Source organism: Octopus bimaculoides, chromosome 15, assembly GCF_001194135.2.
Source record: "Octopus bimaculoides isolate UCB-OBI-ISO-001 chromosome 15, ASM119413v2, whole genome shotgun sequence".
Taxonomy (NCBI): Eukaryota; Metazoa; Mollusca; class Cephalopoda; order Octopoda; family Octopodidae; genus Octopus; species Octopus bimaculoides.
The window spans coordinates 44,318,394-44,326,136 of NC_068995.1; the positions used below are offsets into that span (position 1 = coordinate 44,318,394).

Below are 7,743 nucleotides of genomic sequence, written 5' to 3' on the forward strand. Positions count from 1 at the left end.
AACTTGTTGACTTCAGTATATTCCCCACTTCCATGGAATGTTGATATGATCAATAAACTGTCTCTATACAAATAGTTTTTCTACTTTCACTTTGAAGAGTATCTGTTGCTAAATACCACTATTAAAATCTATTGAGAATTACACTTTTTTTAAGGCAGTTGGAAGATTGTTCATTTTGCAGTTTCATTTGGTGTGACAATTCGTAATTCCTGTTTCTACAGAACCACCGATAAAGTTGCAGCAGAAGAAAACATGAAAGAGACTTTCTTCCAACTTGAAAGTGTAACAGTAGCTGGAGTGATCAAAGCTGGACATGATTTTAATATGAAGAAAACAAAATAAAAAAACAGCGCCATTTCATAGCACTTCTGGCAAATGTCTTCTACTTTAGCTTCGGGCTGACCAGAGCCTTGTGAGTGGATTTGGTTGACAGAAACTGAAAGGAGCCCTTTGTATGTTCTTAACTATGCACAAAATATGAAAACAAACTGTTTTTAATTTCCTATTTATTCTTATTCTCTAATTTTTTACTTTCAATTTTTGATATTTAATAAGAAAGACATGCACATTGAAACCGGTAATATTTATAAAAGTCACTCAATGTAACAAATATAAAACAATCTTTAAACATACTTTTGTGCTGTTTCCACCTTTACCATTTAACTCTGTATGTGTGTGTGTTTTCATGTCTGTGTTTGTCCCCCACTACCGCTTGACAACCAGCGGGGGTGGGTTTATGTCCCTGTATCTCAACAGTTTAGTAAAAGTGACCAATAGAATAAGTATCAGGCTTTAAAAAAAAGTACTGGGATCAATTCGTTCGACTAAATATTCTTCAAGGCAGTGCCCCAGCATGGCCACAGTCTAATGGCTTAAACAAATAAAAGATAAATGATAACATGCTTGGCTTAACTATATCTCTCCTCCTATAATAGCTGACCTTGTGCCTTGTCTTATAAGGCACTGTGTCTCATTAAGAGACAAAATGAATTCTAGCTTTGGGCAGCACTAGAATAGTAACTCCAAGCTTTTAATATTACAGCCATATGTAAGGCAGTGAGCAGGCAGAATTGTTAGCACACCAAACAAAATGCTTAGCGGGTATTTCGTCCATCTTTATGTTCTGAGTTCAAAGGTCAACTTTGCCTTTCATCTTTTTGGGATCGATAAAATAAGTACTGGTTGAACACAGTTGAGGCTCTCTCCCAAATTGCTGGCCTTGTGCCAAAATTTGAAATCAATATTAATGTTATATGTGGAGTGGCTTCTAATCAGGACAATGGCTAACAATAGATTTTTAACCTCGTTATTTCATCATCATCATCATATGTTTGTTTCCCATCACCATCCAGTTAACAAAAAAAAAAAAAAGAGCAGTATGTCAAATAATGGATCCAACAAATAACTAAATTTATCCATTATCTTTTACTTGTTTCAGTCATTAGACTGGAGCCATGCTGGGGCACTGCCTTGAAGAACTTTTAGTTGAATGTATCAACCCCAGCTTTTACTTTTTATAAGCCTGGTACTTATTCTATTGGTCATTTTTGCTGAACTGCTAAGTTACAGGGATGTAAGCATATTAGCACTGGTTGTCAAGCAGTGGTGGGGGGACAAACAAAGACACACACACACACATATAGACATATATATACACATATACACAATGAGTTCTTTTAGTTTCCATCTACCAAATCCACTCACATGGCTTAAAGAAATGAAAAAAAAACCCCACCCTTGAGAAATGGTCCTAAGGAAGGGGGGGAGGATGTGCCATAGATTAGCAGTAAACTTAACTTGTTGCTTGGTGCTTTGATTTTCCAGCTGGAACCAGTTTTGGTAACTTTACTGCAGAAAACCTTTGGAAAAACAATTATTTCAGTTAACCCTCACTTGTAAACTTTCATATCAACCTAAAAAAAAATCATTTATCTAAACACAAACTTGTTTATAAGTCTTCCATGAAACAGGTTTGGACAAGGGAAGTTTTCTACTTCTGTCTCTCCTCCTCCTCCTCACCTCTGCCTCCCTCTTCTTTTTCTTCCTATTTTTCTACTTCCCTCTCCTGTTCCTCTTTCCTCCTCCTCCTTCTCATTCTGCTTTCTTTTAGATCTAGACTGGTAATGAAATGCCACTACTACAAATTTTCAACATTCTGATGATAGTGGTGACTGTGGATGTTAATGGTGGTGGTGGTAGTGGTGGCAGTAGGTAAAAAGTCAACAAGAAACTTGTTATATCTATCTCCCCTCTCACCCACCACTAACTCTTTCCCCCCTACCACTACTGCCACCACTACCATGACTATCACCACCCATTTACAGTTAGCTGCCAAATCTACAATAAACACATGACTTCCTCCAAGATATTTCCCTGTTTTCCAGAAATTCTGTCCCAACTTTTATAATTACTCTTATACTTGTTTCAGTCGTTTGACTGCGGCCATGCTGGAGCACCGCCTTCAGTCGAGCAAATCGACCCCAGGACTTATTCTATGTAAGCCTAGTACTTATTCTATCGGTCTCTTTTGCCGAACCGCTAAGTTACGGGGACGTAAACACACCAGCATCGGTTGTCAAGCGATGTTGGGGGGACAAACACAGGCACACAAACACATATATATATACATATACATATATACGACAGTCTTCTTTTAGTTTCTGTATACCAAATCCACTCACAAGGCTTTGGTCGACCTGAGGCTATAGTAGAAGACACTTGCCCAAAGTGCCACGCAGTGGGACTGAACCCGGAACCATGTGGTTGGTAAGCAAGCTTCTTACCACAGCTGTGTGGTAAGAAGATTCCTTCTTATCTACATGGTTCTGGGTTCTGTCTTCAAGTGTCTTCTACTATAGCCTCGGGCCAATCAAAGCCTTGTGAGTGGATTTGGTAGACGGAAACTGAGAGAAGCTTGTTGTATATATCTCTATATGTGCATGTGTCTTTGATGACTGGTACTGATGTGTTTATGTCCCCATAACTTAGCAGTTTGGCAAAAAGACTGATAGAATATATAAGTTCTTGGGGTCAATTTGTTCGACAAAAGGTGGTGCTCCGGCATGGCTGCAGTCAAATGACTGAAACAAATAAAGGAATAGATGAAATGCCACTAACCATTTTGTCCTGCATGCTGCAATTCTGCCAGCTCACCACCTTAATAATTCTAGCAATGATAATAATATCATATACACAGTGAAGGCACGTGGCTCAGTGGTTAGGGTATTCAGTTCGTGAGAGGTAGGTGAATCACGCTTTCATCATTATCATCATCATTGTTTAATGTCCGCTTTCCATGCTAGCATGGGTTGGACGATTTGACTGAGGACTGGTGAAACCGGATGGCTGCACCAGGCTCCAATCTGATTTGGCAGAGTTTCTACAGCTGGATGCCCTTCCTAACGCCAACCACTCCGAGAGTGTAGTGGGTGCTTTTACGTGCAACCGGCACGAAGGCCAGTCAGGCAGTACTGGCAACGGCCAACTCAAAATGGTGTATTTTACATGCCACCTGCACAGGAGCCAGTCCAGCGGCACTGGCAACGACCTTGCTCGAATGTCTTCTCACGTGCCACCGGCATAAGTGCCAGGAAGGCAACGCTGGTAACGATCACGCTCAAATGGTGCTATTTACGTGCCACTGGTACGGAAGCCAGACAGCTGCTCTGGCAACGATCACATTCGGACGGTGCTCTTAGCACTCCACTGGTACAGGTGCCATCACGATTTCGCTTTCACTTGCCCCAACAGGTCTTCGCAAGCTGAGTTTAGTATCCAATGAAGGAAAGGTATGCATAAGTGGGCTGGCAACATCCCTGGCAGAGGCCTTGGATTATGGTCTCACTTGGCTTGTCGGGCCTTCTCACGCACAGCATATTTCCAAAGGTCTCAGTCAGAAGTCATTGCCTCGTCAAGGCTTTGTTCCTCATATTTCAAGCGATTTCAGCCTTTGAGTATTTTGTTTTTGTCTTCTACTACAATATGTCAGCAAAAATAAGGATCGGTAGTGATGCCACCAAACCTTTCTGTGACGAGGGAGATGTTATTGCCTAGATTCAGAAAATCAAGGTATTCGCGGGGGGGTATTAAAAGGGCTAATAATATCAATGAGAAAAGATGTTTCTCCTGGTCTTTGCTGTTGTAAGATACTCCTCAGAAATCCTTTCAAAATTCGTCTGGTCACATTATTAATCACCCAAAAGAGCCAGGATAACATAACCATTCCAATATTGATAGAGTTCCAAGAAAGTTTCTTGGAACACTTCTCAGTCAATTTTTGATTTTGTAAAGAAAGTATCGTTGATGGCTACATCTTCATTTTCTTACCTGTTAAAATATGTCTTTTATCAAGGGTCATTTAAATAAAGAACTTGTCCAAGATGGAAATCAGTGGAATCATTAGAACAATAAACAAAATACCTGGTGGTATTAGTTCCGGTTCTTTGCATTCGAAGTTCTTGGTTGTAGCCTTTGTTCAATGTCCAATTTAACGCCAGCACCTGGTTCTAGGGTGTCTTTGGCAGAGGTCATTTTTTGGCAAGTATTCAAGCTGGGTTTTGATTAACTTGAACAAAAAATAAAGGCTCATGAACTTAACTTTCTGACTAAATGTCAAAAACATAAACACACGTGTATGTGTGCGTGTACGTACAGGTGTGTAGATAGATAGATAGTAGATAGATAGATAGATAGATAGATGCACGCATACAAACATACATGCTTCGGTGTATGCATCGACAGTTCAATCAACACACCAACTCAACCACATATTCACAAATACCGGGAACTCTCTTAACTCAAAAAAGTCTTGTCGCTTTGTTAGTAACAGGCTTGAACTCTCTCAAGAACTTACGTAAAACTCGAAGAAAAATCATGCACACATACATACATAGGTGTGTATGTGCGCGCGCGCGCATGCATCGCTTTTTATTTATGTTGTACAACATAAACTGCATGACTGTTAACATGTAAGCATTCTTTCGATTAAAGTAGCACCGAAAGAATGCCAACATACAATCAGGTACAGCCTGGCATAAACACACGCACACACAATTCATACTTATTCCCGAGCACGCATTTACGTTTATACATACAAACAAACGTATACAACACATATAAACTGAAGTTATTGTACTCAATATATATATGTGTGTGTGTATATATAGAGAGGGGGGGGGGAAACACACATACATAAGCACGTAACCACACGGGACGATTAACACACCCTCATTTACCCAGTGATCCGTCTATTTTTAATCAATGTAACAGAAGTAAACGAAAGTTATCCTTACACCAGATATCCTAATCACATAGTTTATTATAAATTGTTTCTTAATCAATTAATCTAGTAGATTAACCGCTACATTGGATTACTTTTCAGATATAAAATAAAATTATCTTTAAAGTTTCTCATATTACTTTTTTGAAGGAAATCTATTCGGTGTAGTCGTTGCTTGAAACAAATTTCTTAGGAACTATTTTGTTCATCGCGGAAGGATTCCGTTTGCCACGTATTAAAAAGGTAAAAGCGCTGCTAGCACCGGTTTATTTGAAGTTTGTTTCCTGGAGGAGACGGACGCATCTTGATTAAAGGTAAGGTCTTTTCTTCGTTTCATTGCATCTTTTTTTTTTTTAATTATATCTTTCGAACGGGAGACATTTATTTTAATCACGTTAAACAGAGACGTATTTAAGAAAATTCGAATTTGTGATTGGATTTGAAGAATCTGAACATTAATTAATGTTCGTTACTTTTATTAACCTCCCTGTTGGCAGTTCGTTTACTTTTGTTGTTTTTTGTGTTGGAGTACATAGTTGTCCTAAAATGTATTCAGTTGTTCTCTCAATTATAAACAGGCAATTAATTTTCCGTGTTTCGTAGACATAGCAAAGATATTCATTCTACATCGTTTGGGGATGAATGAAACTGAAACTTATGTACTTCGTGCTCTTCTAAGAACATATAGTCAACTTCCACTGCTTTCCTGATGACTACTAATGTTGAAAGCTAGAGGTGTAATCAATTAAATCGAACACTGTACATTGCTAGAATGTAATTTATCAGCCCAGGAGTAACGAGTGGACCGAGTTAACTTTGGAATGATCCGAAGCGAACACGAGCCATAATTAAAGACTGCAATGCATGTAACCCATCATTTCCCACATTTGCGACTTTATCATTCTGTAATAATAATGATGCCTGCAGTTTTGAAGATGAGAGATGTTCACTATATCGACCCCAGCACTTGGTGATAAGGATGCTTACGTATTGTTCCATTTATGCGATAGCAAAACTAAACGTTACAGATAAACTATAAAACAAAATTCGTCGGATGAGGAGACGTTGGGGTATTTGAAGATATACATCGAGTAAACTAAATCTCGGTACTACTAAAGCAGCACGGTCCCGAACACGCAGTTGCGCGTCAGCTAGCTGTGAGTGGTCGATCCTAACTATAACCCTAACCCTAAACACGTATTCATTTGTACACGCGGGTTAGGGACAGGGCTAGGGTTAGGGTTAGGATCGACCACTCAAGACTAGCTAGCGCGTTCGGGACCGTGCTGCTTTAGTAGTACCCTAAATCTCTTTATAAGCACCCAATGGCAACTGCCCAGTCCCCATCTCAAATCTAAATAGCTTAGGTATACGACTTACTTAATGTTTCTTCTCACTCTAAATGCAAGCAACATTTTAGTTTGTCTCTCTCTCTCTCTCTCTCCACCTACGTCCACGCCTTTTTCCAACAACTTGCCCTGACGTGTGTGTATTATGTATGCATGTGTGTGTATGTATGTATTGGGGTTTGTGTATAAATGGTTCAAACGTCAACAGCTGTCCGGACTTCGCTGACAGTTCAACTTGACATCCATACGAGAGAGAAAAAAAGAGTTAATCTATTCTCGACAGTGTGTGACGATTCACGAACTAAAGAAGTCCATCCACTACATGAGTGTATAATGTAATGCATATATGTATATGAAATATATGTAATGCATGCATGTATATAAAATATATGTAATGCATGTATGTATATAAAATATATGTAATGCATGTATGTATATAAAATATATGTAATGTATGTATATAAAATATATGTAATGCATGTATGTATATAAAATATATGTAATGCATGTATGTATATAAAATATATGTAATGTATGTATATAAAATATATGTAATGCATGTATGTATATAAAATATATGTAATGCATGTATGTATATAAAATATATGTAATGCATGTATGTATATAAAATATATGTAATGTATGTATATAAAATATATGTAATGCATGTATGTATATTAAAATATATGTAATGCATGTATGTATATAAAATATATGTAATGCATGTATGTATATAAAATATATGTAATGCATGTATGTATATAAAATATATGTAATGCACGTATGCATATAAAATATATGTAATGCACGTATGCATATAAAATGTATATATGCAATGTATGTATGTGTATATATAAAGTTTATAGTAAAGTATCGAATATAGTTGGTTATTTTTCGTTTACACACTGTAGGAAAAAATAAGCAGAAATAATACTTCAATACTTTCAAACGAAATATTGTTGTTTCTTATGATTTTCTTATGCCTAGTTTCCATCCAATTTGTTCACTGTTGTTGCACCGATCACGTGTAACTATCACAAGCCGCTTAATTGCCTATTCTGGACGATCTAATTAGTTTGTTGTTAGTTTCGTTCGAGAAAGGTTCAGTACCCTCGG

The 7,743-nt window shown here is 37.8% G+C and overlaps 1 protein-coding gene across 1 annotated transcript in view; it reads left to right on the top strand.

The window, feature by feature from the left end:
- Nucleotides 1–5,442: 5,442 nt before the first annotated feature.
- LOC106878995 (UDP-N-acetylhexosamine pyrophosphorylase) overlaps nt 5,443–7,743 on the top strand; it is a 24,258-nt gene continuing 21,957 nt past the window's right edge. The window contains exon 1 of the mRNA XM_014928381.2: nt 5,443–5,592. The gene's annotated coding sequence lies outside the window, so the exon portion shown is untranslated. The remainder of the gene's footprint in view (nt 5,593–7,743) is intronic.